Source organism: Haemaphysalis longicornis, unplaced genomic scaffold, assembly GCF_048455015.1.
Source record: "Haemaphysalis longicornis isolate Haplotype H1 unplaced genomic scaffold, Haemaphysalis longicornis Haplotype H1 scaffold_7, whole genome shotgun sequence".
NCBI classification, from domain to species: domain Eukaryota; kingdom Metazoa; phylum Arthropoda; class Arachnida; order Ixodida; family Ixodidae; genus Haemaphysalis; species Haemaphysalis longicornis.
Window position 1 is genome coordinate 112,518,186 of NW_027526422.1, and position 16,470 is coordinate 112,534,655.

Sequence of the window (16,470 nt, forward strand, 5' to 3'; positions counted from 1 at the left end):
GAGCGAGCGGTGCAGAGGCTGGTTGGGCTACTCGTGGCAACCCTGGGGGGGGGGGCGGGAGCGGGACCAAGTCCGACTCGCGGTACTGGGTCCCCGCCGAAACCAGACGCCGCTCCACCCCCCGGCGAGCAGCGTCGGCGTACCACCCCAGGGGAAAAGAGGCGAACCTCCTTCGCGCCTCCGGGAAGGTGATGTTTTCTGTTACCGTTACGTTCATGATTTTTTTCTCCAGTTGAAACTTTTCACAAACGCGAGAGTATGCTGCATGTGGACCCTGGCAATTACGGCAGGTAAGGTTGGTTGCAGTGCAGTTGTCGGATAGATAGATGATCATGCTGGCCACATTTGGCGCATGTTGTTCTGCCACGACATAAGTTGGTACCATGCCCGAACCGCTGGCACTTGAAACAGCACCGCGGGTTCGGGATGTATGGCCGGATAGGACAACGAATGAAACCTGCGTTGACATGCTCGGGCAGTGTGCAGCGGTCGAAAGTCAGAATCAGATGTTTGGTGGCTATTTCTTTGTTGTCTCTCCTAATGACGATGCGCCTTACTGCTGTCACGCCTTGGTCTTTTAGGCCTTCGAGCCGATCGGTCTCTGTCTCGGTTAGATCTGACTCAGATATCACACCCTCGGAGCTGTTGAGGCTGCGGTGGGGTATGACTCTGATATCAAGGTCTGCCATGCGGGTTTGGCTGATGAGAGTTGTCGCTTGCTGCTGCGTGTTGACCTCGACAAAGTCCTCACCGGTTCTTAGTTTTTTTGCATTGTACCTCTTGCCAAGGATGGCTTCAAGAAACTTCGATACAAGGAATACGGATTGTGAAGAAATAGGCTTGGATTTGTCAACAGATTCAACTATCAGAAAACGGGGGTAGTTGTCGGGTTTCGGGGAGTTGATGGCAGGAAGAGTTGGGAAAGATGCTTCGGTGCGGACCCTTTTCAGGGTCCGATCATGTTTGGGGGGGGGTCGATTTACCATATGGCATAGGAAAAAGCAGGGGACGGGGTTCTTCCTTCGCTCGGGTTACTCTGATACCGAGAGAGGTCCCGGAGCTCCCTTCCTGGTAAACAGACAGGGAGCCCATCCGCCGGAGCTTGACCTGGGCTCCGACGGCCACCGTTTGAGGTTTCTACCCTTCACCTTAAAAACAAATCACCACGGTAGGTCACAGCTTATGTTGGGGGGCTCGGGGTACGCGGTATCGCCAGTACCATCACCAAGATTACTCAAGGTGCCCCGTGCGGGGACGTGCCAGAAAGCTTCTGAGCAAGCAGCGTTGCCCACAAAACGACTGTCGTCTGCTTCCGTCGTCAGTCACTCGCTCCGCGTGCTAGGGGCAACTGTCCAAGCCACCGCCTATGCCTACCAAGCCTGCGCAGGTGCGGGTCGACCTCGCATGACGGCAGCGCCCTATCCGCCCCACAAACCTGCGCCGCAGGTGCCCAGGGGCGGCCGGGCCACTGCGGCTAGCGCCGAAGCTTCATCGACGTTCGCTACGTTCATTGTTGGATTTACATGGGACCTCCAGCGGCAGCGGCTGCCACGATGGTAGCGAACTACATTCGCTCATACAGGTAGAAGCACCGCCGCGGCGGTGACAGAACTTTACCCGACCCTGTGCCGTGCACATGGGGGATAATAAAGGTTAAGTTCGTTGTTGTTGATGCTTCTACGATGCGCCGATGATGTGGCGTGTAGAAGTCTTCACGACGATCTTCGTTGGTGCCTGCTGCATGCGGCACTGATGGTACGAGGACAATGTTTTTAGAGGGTTTTCAAACTGTATATCTAAAAATAATACATATGCAGAAAATTTATAGACTGAAATAGGGTTAACGAAGTGAAAAATAAAGTGTGTTTTATCTACAACTTTGTGCACGCAACACCGCCGTCATCGACGGACCCTCACCTAAGACTACCCATGTGGAGAGATCCTCATAGCGTGACTAAATAAAGTGATTCTAGATCCTCCCTAGCCGAACCTGGCTAGCCCGGCAATACGCCGGCCGTGCATAGCCCAATAAACCCTGAGGACCCGACCCTGGAGACCTAGTGTCTCGTGATTTTAATTGCTAACTTAGTCTACACCCAAGATACATAGGCCAATCACCATCTCGAGGTGTATGGTGGGTCGCATTGCCAAATCGGGGCATAAACTGCTGCTGGCAACGGCCCCGTAAGACTGAACCTCTCGGCTCCGTTTCTCTCTCTCTCACTCTTAAGACAAAGAAAAAGAGGAAAAGGTCAAAGGCAACCAAAATGATTCCAACGCACGCTAAACACCCCGCGACAACATCTGCAAGCGCTCAGGGCATGCTTTTAAGTACGCGGTCTGCGTTGCCGTTCCCGCACCGGCACTTTCCGCATCTAAAGGCCTACCCAAACTTGGGCCACACCATAAACCCGGGGTCACCCGTATCCTCTCATTTTTACGAACGCGGCACGCCCTCGTGGCTCCCCAGAATTGACAGGCAATCTTAGGCAGAAACCACTCGACACACGCGGACGCCGCAACATCTTTGCACTTCGCACCCCCTTACTGTGCGCGCGGGCAAAGAAAGACAGCACCACCACCCTAAATCGGTCGCCGTCCAAGCCCAGTTGACCGCCTCATGCTTCCCTGGGACCCAATTCTCTAAAACGACCGGCCGTCGCTTTAAAACGACGGGGTAGCCCCATGCAAATGCCAGTGTTCCGGAGTGGGCGCCGTCGCTTTGAGGGGCGAGAAAGCGGCAAAATGGCACTGATGCGCACCGGCAATATAAGGCGCAACGTGACACGCACTGCGTGTCACTTTGCGCCCTGTACTGCCGGTGCGCCGCAGTGCCATTTTGCCGCTTTCTCACCCCTCAAAGCGACGCGATGGCCCCAAACCCGGAACACGTGCATTCGCTTTCGTTTGAAAGCGACGGCCGGTGGTTTTAGAGAATTGGGCCCCTGCTTTCCGAAGCGCATAGGGTCACTTAGTTTTCTAACGCCCTTCCGGCTGTATGCGTACTCAAGCGGCCCCGAAGCAACCGCTGCCACGTCCACGGAACCCGCACCAAGCATGGGACTCACGCTTTCCCACGTTGGCTCGTACTGTGCTTTGCAACATGCCGTACAAAACAACGCCACAACCCAGTTGATGCTCATGACCATTGCCTACACGGAGGCGGCACGACGCAGACTCCGCTTCCTTTCGACAGGCTGGGTGCCGTAAAGTCATTTCTTCCCCATTCTTGGAACCGCCGCTTCCCATGCGTCCCAACCACTTCCTACCTTCCGTGCGCTGACGCCTGGAAACCTAACAGGGATGTAACGACCACATAAGATCCGGACACCTGTAGAAAAGGCCGCTTAAGAAGAAGAGCGCCGCGCTGTCAGGCGAGAATGTAATCGCGCAGAAGAACAAGAAGTGCAGGTCTTCAATGGTGAAGAAACGTTTGACGAAGACTGCGTAGGCGGTTAGTGAAGTGTACGAAGACTGAAGCGGGTGCTCTAGAAATAAAGCTCATGTATACATAGGTGTGCTTCTTATTTTTTCTTCTGCCGAGAAGTGCTATAAAACTAGACAGGCTGAGTAGATTGAATGTTTCTATGTGACATACGTTGTACTCGCCTAGTTCAACTTCGGCAAAATGAACCCAGTTCGGCTGTTGCATCAGGTTTTTACCACTGTAGAGGCTTGCTTTATTTTTTTTTAAGTGGCCAAAAATCCTCTTTTTTGACTTTTTATTTCTTGTTGCCTGTTTGACATGGTACAACCCTAATGTTTTACTTCTATGGGGTACAGGTGAGACGGATAATTTAACATCCCTTATTCCAGGTCCATGCAAGGAAGTAAAAACTGTACAGCTGTGCGAAATACCTTTCTTGCTCGATCATATCATCAAAGGTTGGAGGTCTTATTTTTAGCACTCGCTTCTGCCCTGGTGGTATTAGTTGTTCGCCATAATTTTGAAACCTGCCACAAGGTAAAGTCACAACTATTTCCCTTTCAGGGTGAGAAGGCCTCATCCCGAGTTCTCAGCTTCAATTACACACAGATTTTACAAACAGTTTACACAACTGGAAAAGGCTTTACAAAATTACAAACGGTTTGGTGATTGTTCACCTCAGAAACTATAACGCTGCAGTAAAACTAGGGTACGGCTGCATAATTTCTCTGCGGTAGGAAGTCGTTGTTGTAGTACTGTTTATCTACAAGATTCGAATGGCCTAGACACTAGTACTGTTGCGTATTTGAGGAAAATATCGATTATGCGTTTTTTTGGGGCAAGGCTAAAGACAGAAAGGAACGCCAAAAATAGGTAAATAGGAGTAATGTAATGGCAGCTATTACGGCAGGTTACAGTTATATTCAAATGAATCGAAAGAAAATGAAAACGTCTGGTGCATTGGCCAGTGTTTTATTGCACAATATATAAATCAGCCGTCAAAGACGAGTACGTAAAATCGCGCTGACAACGATGCCACGGGATTGTTGCAAAAAGAAACATGAGTGTAGTGGGATATGTTATCTGTAGGGTGCTTGAAAGTCTTAGTACCGTGCTGCTTTGGGTGTTTTGCATTCAATTAAAATGTACTCCATGGATAGGTGTTCTCCGCACGTGCTATGGGGGTCTTAAAAAAACCAGTGAGCAGGTGTCAGTGGGCTACATGGGTGTGGCCTATTGCTAGCCTAAGGCAACGTGAGTGGGTCTGTGGTGTAAGGTGTGCATCGTCCCAAGGGTTGTTTTTCTATGTGTAGGTTATTGTCTTATCAAAGTGATTTGTTGGGAAGTTGGTTCAGGGCTTCAAAAAGTATGTTTCACATGTTTATTTAGTATCCGTTTTTAAGATTGTTTTCTCTTTGTCGACTTCAGTATGCTTGCCATGGTTCACGAAGCTGTGTGTGATGGGTGGCGTCAAACTTGGTGTAATGAATTGTTGTTATGTTCTATGTATTTGTGAGTGAAGCAACAGCGGTCATTTGATTCGCGTCCTCATTCCCGGCTATCTGAGAGTAGCGGGAAACCCAGTATGTTCTTAGTCCCACTTTCAAAGCATATACACACCTAGTTCTACAATTGACAAGATTGACAACATGGTTTTTGGAAGGTTTTTCACAGGCAGTGTCTGCACAATACTCAAAAAAGTTGTTCGGATAATAGGTCAGGCATTGTGAGTTTGAACGATGTCATTTACAAAAATATGTATAAAACAACCCTCTGTGGTGAAGGCATTAGCACTTCCATTCATAGTTACACAGAAATTGAAGATTGGTTCGTGTGGAGCAGAGGACATAGTAGTGGAAGCTTTTGAGGCGTCATTATACAAATTTCCACATTTGAGTTTCTGCTGTAGGCACAAGAATTGCTACAATATCGCATTTTAGGGACGTGGTTTTTTGTCAATATGCTTTAAAGAAACCTCACAAGATGCAGGGCGAATACGCAATGAAGCAGTAAAGTGTGTAACAAACGCTCTGATGGTATTTAAAAAGGAGATGAAAGTTCGGACTCTTCTTCTCCTCTTCCCTTTTAGAAAAGAGCAGAATTTTATGGGAATTTTTAAACAGCTCTGGGATATGGATGTATTGTAAAAGACTGATTTAAAATGATGGTGAATTATTATCAATTTAATAATAATTGAGACATCATAAATATTTATTTATTTATTATTTATTCACCATACCTCTAAACGCAACCATGAAGGGGGTATCACCTAGGGGGTCGCATTAAAAAACGTATTGTTTCAGCGCAATCAAAAAATTGGTAAAGAAAAAAAAACGATACAGGATTGTTCAAACTAAAACGAAAATTCATACGCACTGTCAGCTGGAAAAAAGTCACAATTAAAAACTGATAAAAGTATAAAAGCCTAAATGAGGTCACGTATGTTTGCTAATGTTCTAATCGGGTGCTATCACATTCAGCACAGAGCCATGGGACCGGCTAGAACGGAAGGCACCACTATCAAAACAAAATCTCAGGTGTGGTACCGGGCTTAGATTTTATGTACTGTTACAGGTTTCTCCTGAAGCGACAATTGAAACACCATTGCATTTCGTACATGGGTCTGCTTGAACCCCACGCCTCTTGGAAAACAGAGCACACGTACTTTCTTCCTAGATTAAATTTAAAACCTTTTCTACCAGCACTTCCAGCAAATTTGTTAAGACGAACCTGCACTTATTGCTCAAAAATGAAAAAAGATTTGACGGATAGGTGCACATAATCTACATACATTAAACCGAAAGTCGATAGCAGCAATGCCTTCCGAAACGAAATCATTTCAACAATTACAGTGTGCAGCTAAAATGGCGCTTTGACGAACGCCATTTCCTGCTTCTTTAACCCTGGAGGGGGCAAAACAAACTCCCAGGCAAAAGCTATCTTAAACCTATGACTTCCAAGAGTGTTTAGCATGTTACCCAATATACCAATAAACTTCAGGTCGCCAGTAATGCCATACCACTAAGTAGTGTCATACGCTTTTAACAGCGGAGCTGTTCCGGCGCTGGCCATGTCCAGCGGTATTCGCACGCTAAGTGAAAGTGTTGCCTGTCAAGCCTGAAGAAGGTACATCGCTGGACTAACAGATGGCCCCACCGCCTCGACGTCCGTCCGCTCAGTGATCTCTGCTCCCCTCCAGGAGGCACGGGGTTATACAAGGATGGGGGAGAAAAAGAGAGTGTAAGAGATAGCGCGGCCATCGGATGGGTTTTCCGGCCTTGGAGAGAAATGGTTGGAAGGTCCTATTGCGCACGCCTGCGAGCGCTCTCCCGTAGCCTTAATGGAGGCAGCACTAGAACAAGGGCTGAACCCGCAGAGGGGCTGGAACCACCCAGCTGGACTTGTCTACTCTAAGAGCAACATCTGATTTTTTTACTGAGAATATTTGCTGTGGCCGGACGAGGTGAAACAAAGTGATTCGAGCGATTGCTCAATTTCGCGGAAGCGGCTGCAAGACCGGCGCTCTTATAGCAGCAGCTACGGCATCTATACTTGCCGCGTAAACAAAACACAGGCACCGCAAGCTGTCCGCGTCGCAATCTCGCAGGCAACACCCAGCACCTTCAGTACACCGCTAGCCCCGAATTCCGACCTGGACCTCTACATGTTCGAAGATCTCCCTATTCTTGCCTACCTCTCCCGAAACACCATCCCGTCCGCAGACCAAATTGCATGTCCAACTGTCCGGAACCTCCCGGGAGATACCCTTCAGGTCCTCCTTACCTGCATCAACGACCACTGGGAAGCCTGCCGCGTGCCAGTGGCCAGCAGCTCAAAAACGGCAGAAATCGCGGGCCTTCACTTGGCTGCGGACATCATTAGGGAGTGCGAGCAGAACCTCACCAACCGGAAAGCAGCCATCCTCTCAGATTCAAATACTGCTCTCCTTAGGCTCGACCGGGCCCACCTCAGCTGTCTCGCTGTACGAAGCCTTGCCAGCAAACTGCACAGCCTCAGCATCAGAGGTCTTAGCATACATCTGCAAAGGCTACCTGCTCGCGTTCGCATCAAAGGAAATGACGAGGCTGATCGCCTGGCAAAAGAAGCGCATCATCCAGCCACTTCGATGAGTGAAGTAATCAGGCCCTTGACGTCGTGCGGTACCTTATCCGAAGGGACCTCCAAGCCATGCATCCTGATTCCCGAGGTTTATCCGGCAAGCCACCGCACGCGCTTCTTTCGAGGGGACTGACCCGAGCGGACCGTGCTCTCCTTCGTCTGCGAATCGGCTGTCACCGGTGCGCGGAAGGTAGTCACAGGCTTGGCATCGAAAGTTCTCCCATCTGCCCATACTGTCCTGCAATAGAGACACGCGCGCATGCACTGTGCGAGTGTCCACAACATTCGAAAGCTCGATCAGCGCTGAGAGCGTCGTATGCGAAACTAGGACTCTCTTCATGCACCTCATCAAACCTTTTGTTCCCGGATTGTCATAAATCAAATCGCGAAAAAGCGTTCGGAGCCCTGCAGGACTTTTTGAAGCACACGGGACTCTCGGACCGGCTATGATGCCGCCAGTACTGTCCATGCTGCGCGGCTTGTGAACCGTTCTCTTATTCTCCCTTTCTATTTATTTTTTCTGTCCACCCTCTTTTCTGTCTATCCCCCTCCTAGACTCAGTCTTGATTGAAGTGCCCTCAACCCGAGAGGCAGTTATCGGCTGAGTCGACTTTCGTTTCTCTTCTAATAAAGCAACACTGAAGCCTCACGCGCCCCTCCCAAAGGACTCACTCGTACATCAACTTTACCATTAAGCCAGACTAACCCATTTCCGACACCACCCTCCGACCCATCCCCCTCACTTCCTGCATCGGCAAGATCAATGCACACCTTGTTCACCAGTACCTCGCCACCTACATCGAGTACCGTAACCAATACCCCATAACCATGTTCGGTTTCCGCCAACCCCTCTGCACTCAAGACGTGCTTATCCAAATCAAATTACAGCTCGTGGAACACATCACCCACGGCACCCCTAAAGCACTCGTTCCCCTAGCTGCAAAAGGGGCCTTCGACAAGGTTACGCACCAAGCCATTCTCAACAACCTCACCCACACCAGTTGGTGCCACCCCATGTACAAATTCCTCTCATTGTTCCGAGTAACCAAGCAGACACCTTCTGGTTCAGCTTTCTCCAATCCGCTACTTTCCACACCACTAATAAAGGCACACCGCAAGGCTCTGTAATCTCACTCTTACTCTTCAAAATTCCGCTCATCCAGTTCCTAACATCCTGTATTCCATTTCCGGTACCCACCAGTCGCTTTAGGCCGGCGACCCCAATACATGGACCACCAGCGGCTCCAGCGGTAAGATAGGAGATGACATCCAGGAAGCCATCGACAACGCCGTCACATAGATCAATCCCAGAATTCCAAAGGTCGAACCAAACATGTCAGGCCTCCTCGTTTTCCGAGGCCGCACTTGCGGCCGCCCCCCAACAACCCACCCCAGACCCACAAGTGATCCACGGCATCCCCCTACCCACGGTATCCCCCGTACCCAAGTCACCATCCTTTGGGTACTCGGCATCCGTTTCCACTTCGATGGCTCCGCTTCGACACTTCTCCCACAAGAGGATTACCCAACTCACACACGACATTGAGCGCATCATAATTTCCACCTGCGGCCTCAAAGAACCGCACACCTACAAACGCGTCCAAGCCCTCCTCATCAACCGCCTCACGTGCAGCTGCCTTTTCGTCAACAACACGAAACAGGAAGCTAACAAGCTAGATGATCTGATCCACAAGACCTACGGAGCAGCCTTGGGCTTCCCTACCACACCTCCAACACACGCCTCACCCAAAATGGCCTCCACAACACCCTCACCAAATCTTGGATGGCCAACACACCTCCTCCTGCACCGACTCTCCCACACGCCGGCCAGTCGGCGGATACTAGACGCGCGGTGCCAGCCACCCCACAAGCGGTCCAACGTATTCCCCTCTCCATTCGTCAACGCAGACACGTCGCTCGGTTCCGCACGCACAATCACCCCTTCTACAACTGAGGCAGCCGAAACACCGACGTCCTACTCCTCAGCAAACGCTAGCGCACGGATCCCAACACCCGCTGTACCAACACCACCCAGTCCTCTGCCCGCCACCGAACCACCATCGTAGTCCTCACCACCGAGAACCACTTCCACATCGCAGCCTGCAGCACCAAATCTACTAGCTCACCGTCGAGTCCCTCGCCATCGCCCTCGCCGCTGTGACCCACCGCCACCAAACCTGACCATCATCACCGGCTCATAGCAAGCCTGCCGCCTGTACCAAGCGTGCCTCTCCCCGCCGGCGCCATTCACCTCCGCCAACGCCCCCGAGAAGACATTGACCTTTATATCATCTGGAAATCCGGCCACTCCTGCCTGGCAGGGAATGAGCGGCCAACGCCGCAGCCCGCGCACTCATTACCGGGGCGCTAGCTTCGCCGCGCCTCGACCAAGCAACTCCCCCGCCCTGCAACCCCCCAGCCCTGACCCCCCTCGAGCCCACTTACAACGCCATCTTCTTCCATTACAACACCCGACGGCGATACCCGCGCCCTCATCGTTCCCTCTCCGCCCAAGAAACCTACATCCTCCGGCGACTACAGAGCGAAAGCTACTACAATAACATCATCTCGTCCCACAATACCTTTTCTCTCTTCCCACTCGACTGGCTAAATTGTCACATCCCTCTCAATGCTTACCACCTACTCTTCTCCTGCCCCCAGGACCCACACCCCACTTCTATTCTCTTGAGCCGTGGAGTCGGGGCTGACCATCTCCGCACCGCAGCGCCGAGTTGCCCAGGAGCGGCTCCCCTTGGAGGCAGTACGGGCAAGTGGCGTTCTGGACTTAGGAGGCTAGCCACACCCTTCTACTCCTCCTCTTCAAGCTCAATACACCGTTCACAGTCTAACCAACCTGCCTCTCGACACCGGTTGAAACTCGAAGCTTTCTAGCATCCAAGAATGAAATGGCGAAGCGCCAAATTCCAAGTCGCTGCAATCAAAGTCAAAGCGTGAACGATCAAAGTGCAAACTGTCTGCGAGTCAACGGCTAAATTGAGAAGACAGCAAACAAATCCCTCACAAGAAAGCAATCAGATAAACGCCGGCTTCATATCCCGAGGTACCCAGGTTTGCTTCTGATCACGGAAAGATTTCTTCGTAGCGTAATCGTCATTATCCCTATAATCATGTGACCTCCCAGTATGTAAAGCTCGCTTTCCTGCAGAGCGTTGTGTTCTTGACACGGTCATTATTGGGACAAAGAAATCGCAGGTTTGAAAGGTTTCTCTTTCTGGGGTTTATCGCAGCGACGCTACACCTGGGCTTTGAGGTGTGCCGCAATAGAGGGCTCGAGATAAATGTTGGCAGCTGGGAATTTTCTTCAACAATGCAGCCACAAAGACTTAAGCTGAAGCACACAGGACGAGCGCTAATCCTGTGTCTTCAGCTTGTCTTGGTTTATGTTGCGCTGTATTGTTAAGATGGATCACCAACTCACCCAATACAACACTGAGAATTTTTTATATGCGGAGTCATCTAGAGACAAAAGCATTTTCGCATGTAGTCTTCATCTGAAAGGCTGTAACCGCGGCAGGAATGGAACCCACGTCATTGTAGTGAGCAGCGCAACGTTTTAACCACTGATCAACCATTGTGGACAATTTCAAAAATTGCGACTCGATTACGAACACATCACAACCTTGTAAAACATGGCTTGTGCCATGAGTGTTTGTAGTATTCTTCTCCCTCGTATACGACATGTTTTGTTTAGCTGACTAATGTTATTCTTCCCTGCATGTGTGTGACGTAATCATGATCACGACGTTAACGACTGAAGTTTCACCTTGACTTCTGAATTTCGAATGAAATCAGTACGCTTTCATGGGAACGAATGTGGGAGAACGCGTGCCCGAAATGCTCCGAATAATACCGTACACAAAATGGCGCTACAATGTTAAAACGTTTTTGAATAAAGGCTCGCCGAACGCATCCGGTTCAGCAAAATTGAATTTTTTTTAATTCACTTCTGCCCCTTGGGACTCGCCTAATGTGTTTTGTACGTCTAATTTATTTTTTTCGTCGACATCTAACAGAGAAATTAACGGAAAAGCATTTCAAGTTTTTTACATTGAGAACCGTAGACCTACGTGAAGAAGTAAAATGTCTTTCAAGCGTATTTTCTACGCGCATAATATATGATGCCAGGTTACCCCACCACACTATGTTAGAGATCCTGTCGGTTTATATTTCGGAGACCCATTCCTTTGGCCAGTCAAGTCGGCCAGATATTTTTTATGGTCGGCGCGATATTTTTTATGACCTATTGCTTCAATCGTGTTTTTTGTTGGCGTGATGACGTCCTCTAAAGAAGCAGCCAACTCCAGCCAACCAAGATAGGCGGATCTGATTGAGCAAAGGTGAACCTAGTAAACGAGTTCAAACCTTTGACTTAAGGACGCGTGTTGGAGAAACGCATATAAACCAGCAAAAGTAATTTTAGCATATAATGATATTGCAGGAGCCCCCTTGAGGAAACCTTTTGCTTTGCAAAGCCTATGAGGTTATGGGCCAATTAGTTGTAACCGAGAAAAAAAACAAAAAAAGACAATGTAAGTCTCGATGATATCACAGATTTGGATGGGCACTTCGCAAATATGACAGCCACGCTTTCGCACTCACTACATCACTAGGGGTGAACAGGTGTCCAGTAATGTAAACACTGTTGAATCAAATAATAATCTCGTTAAACTGAAAACAAAACTTTTTACACCAAGAGATTTGTTATGAACCTTGAATGCAAGGCAATGGGAAATTAATGCGTAGCATTGTTCGCCTAGTACCCCACAGCAAAAACAGTGTAACGCCCTGCATTTCCACAAAATTGCAGATATCGCAAAAGTTCCACCTATAACCTCTATAATGGCGAAAATAGAGATAAATATTCGCATGAAATTCGGGAAAAATAAAAAATAAAAAACAATGAATACGGAGAATACCAAAACGTATACCGCATGCCATTTCTACAGTAATACTGAGTTTGCGAAAGTTCCACCCGTAGTCGTTATAACAGCATAAATGGATATAATTGGTCGAACGAAATTATGAAAAACTCAAAAATTAGAAAAATATAATAGAATTACGGAAAACGGCGAACCGTCTCGCGCCCTGCAGTTCAAAAATAATGCATTTTTCGCGAAAGTTCTAAATGTAGTCGTAATAATATTGATGGATATTTTTGAAAAACAAAAAATAAGAAAAAGAGTTAAAAATACGGAGAATGTAAAAGGTATACCGCATGCTTTTCCACAATAATGCTAATTTCGGGAAAGTTCCACCGGTACTCGTTATATTACCGTAAATGGACATAATTGGTCGAACGAAATTTTGTGAATTTAAAAAAATAGGAAAAATTTATAATAATTACGGAAAAATGCGAACCGTGTAACTCAATAAGTGTAGCGTCCTTGGCACGTTGGTATTCCATTGTTGAATAAAATGATTGCACTAAAAATGGACACGGATGGAGTGAGGACAGACACACATGGTGCAAACTTCCAACTACTTTTTATTGCCACTGTGTCAACTTTATACACTTTGCACAGGACGATCGCGCATGCGCACGCAAAAAAGAGTGAATCAACGTTCGGTGATGGGGCGGCCAAGAAAACCAATTCTTTTTCGGTAAGAGCCAGCGAGGGCTTGCTAACACACTTATCACTGAATGATGGGTTACGCGAGTACTGCAATAATATAAAATCTGGCACTGATGGTTTCTTGGCGGCACATTTTTTGAGATGCGGCTGTAAGCCTATCTTTGAGAAGTGTGCAATTTTATCTCGTGGTCACACGCAACTTTTGCGAGAAATCGCTGAGGCTGAGGCGATGGCAAGACTCGCTGATAAGTGTGTTAGCAAGCCCTCGCTGGCTATAACCGAAAAAGAATTGGTTTTCTTGGCCGCTACATCACCGAACGTTTAATCTCTCTTTTTGCCTGCGCATGCGCGATCATCCTTTGAAAAGTGTATAAAGTTGACTCACTGGCAATAAAAAGGAGTTGGAAGTTTGCGGCGAGTGTGTCTGTCCTCACTCCGTCCGTGTCCCTTTTTAGCGCAATCATTTTATTTAACAACCATGTAACGCCCTGCATTTCCCGAATAATTAGGATTTTGCGAAAGTTAAAAGTGCCATCGTTCTAATAACGTAACTGTAGTTATTTGGTTGGACAGGATTTAGAAAATAATGAAAAAATTTGGCTTGAGAAAACTCAAACTCAAGAGAAGTGGGATAAAAATGCTACGCAGTAGCAGGTAATTCTCAGAATTTCTGCGGAATTTTTTATACCATACGGCTACCCTTATCCTTAACACTTCGTCATCCATATTCAATATACTTATTGCCTACACTTATCTGCTCCAAAATTTTGTTCCACAAGAACACTGAGAGAATTGCACCATGTTGCGCGTGGGATAATTCCTTGGGCATACCTAGAAACACAAAAATAGAGTTGAGGGTTTTTTATTGTGAAATACTCGGCAGTCTGAACGAGCATTTTAGCCGTGATAGATATATAAAGATATGTATATATATCTATAAATATATATAAATAGATATATTCACCCTCGTAAATTTAACTCGATTTTTGCACGCACAAACAAATTCAAAAATTCTTTTTTCCCACGCACCATAAGTGATTGGAATGCCTTGCCAGCCGAAGCCTTCTTATCAAATAATGTTCCTCAGTTGTTTAACCAGCTCGTAGAATAAAATGTAACGGTGTCATTATCCTGTGAGTGGTTTTGCATATCTAGTTGTGAAACATCTGAGCTACGCTACTGTGCATGATCATTGCTGCCTTGCTTCGCGTTTTTTTTCCTGCCTTGGTCCCTACCGTCTTATGTGCCATATGTCTGAAATATGCACTGATTAGCCCTCTCTTGTTCTCTGGTGTTTCCTTCGATTGTTCATTGCTCATTTCTTCGTGCTTGCAATTTATATTTCTTTTTTCTTCGTCATTCTTTATCTTGCTTAAAACTGGTTTTCATCATTGGCGTATAAACAAACCACTCCTGCTTGGGCCGCCCAAGGCCTGCAGTATTGTATAAATAAATAAATAGATAAATAAAATAAAGCTGTGCTAACCTGTTTACGCATAACCTTTACAAATGCGAAGTTCCTCATGTTGACAAAAATAACAGTTTAATACACAAGAACGCAAATTTAGCTCAATAAAACATATTTTTTTTAAATAATTGCTATTGAATCACCTTAATTCAAAAGAGACGACTTGGTAACTCACTAAAGCCGAAGTAGGCGGCAAGCACTGGCAGCAGTATTCTTGACGACATTGCCTCGGAGCAGACTTCTTGGTAAACCAGAATTGCAGCACGAGCCTCCTGCTTAAATTTGTGCAGCCATACCGATTCCTGCGACACGAATAACAAGGTGCAATGGCCCGAGAAATAACGTTTATCCGTACACAAGCTTAAGATTGTCAGAAGTGCTAGCCCGCTGAAATATTTATTCTAAAAAAAGCAGACTGACGCATGTTGTTAGGGAAACATCGTCAAAAGTTTTGTTGATAGCTTTAGCAGAAATAGCTTCACAAAATATAAAATTGTATTCGCGCGCCAGACATGAGAAATAAAGGTCCTAGTTCAAGTTGAGCGGTAATTTTGGAAGTCGAAAGCAATTAAATTTGAAGATGTTACTGTTTTGCTAGAAATAGTCAACATCTAGCAGCTATGTTACGGTTGTGACTCTTGAGACAGATTAAACGCCTTTAAATAAACGCATGTTCTCTGCGCCGTCTTTTGCAAAGGTTGGGACTGCGTGCAAAATGACTTCTTAGAATGCCACGTTGACTGCCATTAATTGTCACAAAGCCAAATACAATGCAGTTGTCTTGAAAGAAAATAAGTTGTTTGGGGCAAAATTCTGGTACCCTAACAACTCAAAAAATACACAGGTGATGAATCAGCAGTCAACAAAGTGACGTCCGCAGCCGAGAGTCGGCGAATCCAAGGATGCGGCGTCTGCTCCTCGGGCATTTATCTTTTGGCGCGGGTGTTTCTAGAACCGACGAATTACATCGAGAACACTGTAGACAAAAGAAGACTATTCTAGACTAGTGGTGTAAGGGCGAAACATTCTCCCTATCAAATGAGACGATCCTCTCGGCATACGAAAGAAAGAATGGAACATGCGCTTCACTCGGCACACAGATAACACAGCCCGGTGCCGCCGGACGGGAAACCAAAAACATAAGTAAAGAAATCCAATGCAAAGTTCACGGCATTAACCCCTCAAAGAGTGCATCGTAGTCCGAACAAACAAAACGGCAGTCCGAACAAACAAAAGGATATTTCGTCACCTTGCGGGGTAAAGTTTCAGACCAACCAGGTGGAAGACTGGGCACCCCCTGCGGCGTCGTGATGTTCTGGAATCGCCGCCGAGGATCACTTCGTAGGTAATTTGTCTAACACGTCGTGCAAAGCGGTACGGTCCGAAATACCATCCCAGAAGCGTCGCAATGATTCCACGTCATCGGATGGAAGCCCAAACTTCTCTGCAATCTCTTTGGCTGTACTCGGCGTCTCTGCGCCGGAGCTTGTGGCGTACGGCATCGACCAGCTCCTGGCCGGTTGTGGGAACTGGAGCGAGCTGCGGGCATTCCTCCGCAAGCTGATGGTATCCTTAGACGTCGGCGTTGAGGTCGTCGTCCTCTACATGGGTAAGCATGGCGTCAAGCATCGTAGTCAGGTGTCTTCCGTACACAAGCATGAGCGCTGCCATCTGGGTAGTTTTCTGGATAGCCGTGTTGTACGCCCAGGAGATACAGAAGGACTTCGTCCGAAGTCTTATGTACAATGTCCACATATATAGAGGGCATCTCCGCGATCGTCTTGTTCTAACGTTTCGGTAAACCGTTCTTTTCGGGGTGGTACGCCGTCGTTCTTGGGTGATCCGTGTTGCTCTAGCGTAAG

At 47.6% G+C, this 16,470-nt stretch overlaps 1 long non-coding RNA gene across 1 annotated transcript in view; it reads right to left on the reverse strand.

Moving 5' to 3' along the window:
* LOC144144866 (uncharacterized) overlaps positions 1–15,250 on the reverse strand; it is a 103,715-nt gene extending 88,465 nt beyond the window's left edge. Inside the window, exon 1 of the long non-coding RNA XR_013317360.1 lies at positions 14,784–15,250. This is a non-coding gene — a long non-coding RNA (uncharacterized LOC144144866). The remainder of the gene's footprint in view (positions 1–14,783) is intronic.
* Positions 15,251–16,470: the final 1,220 nt, after the last annotated feature.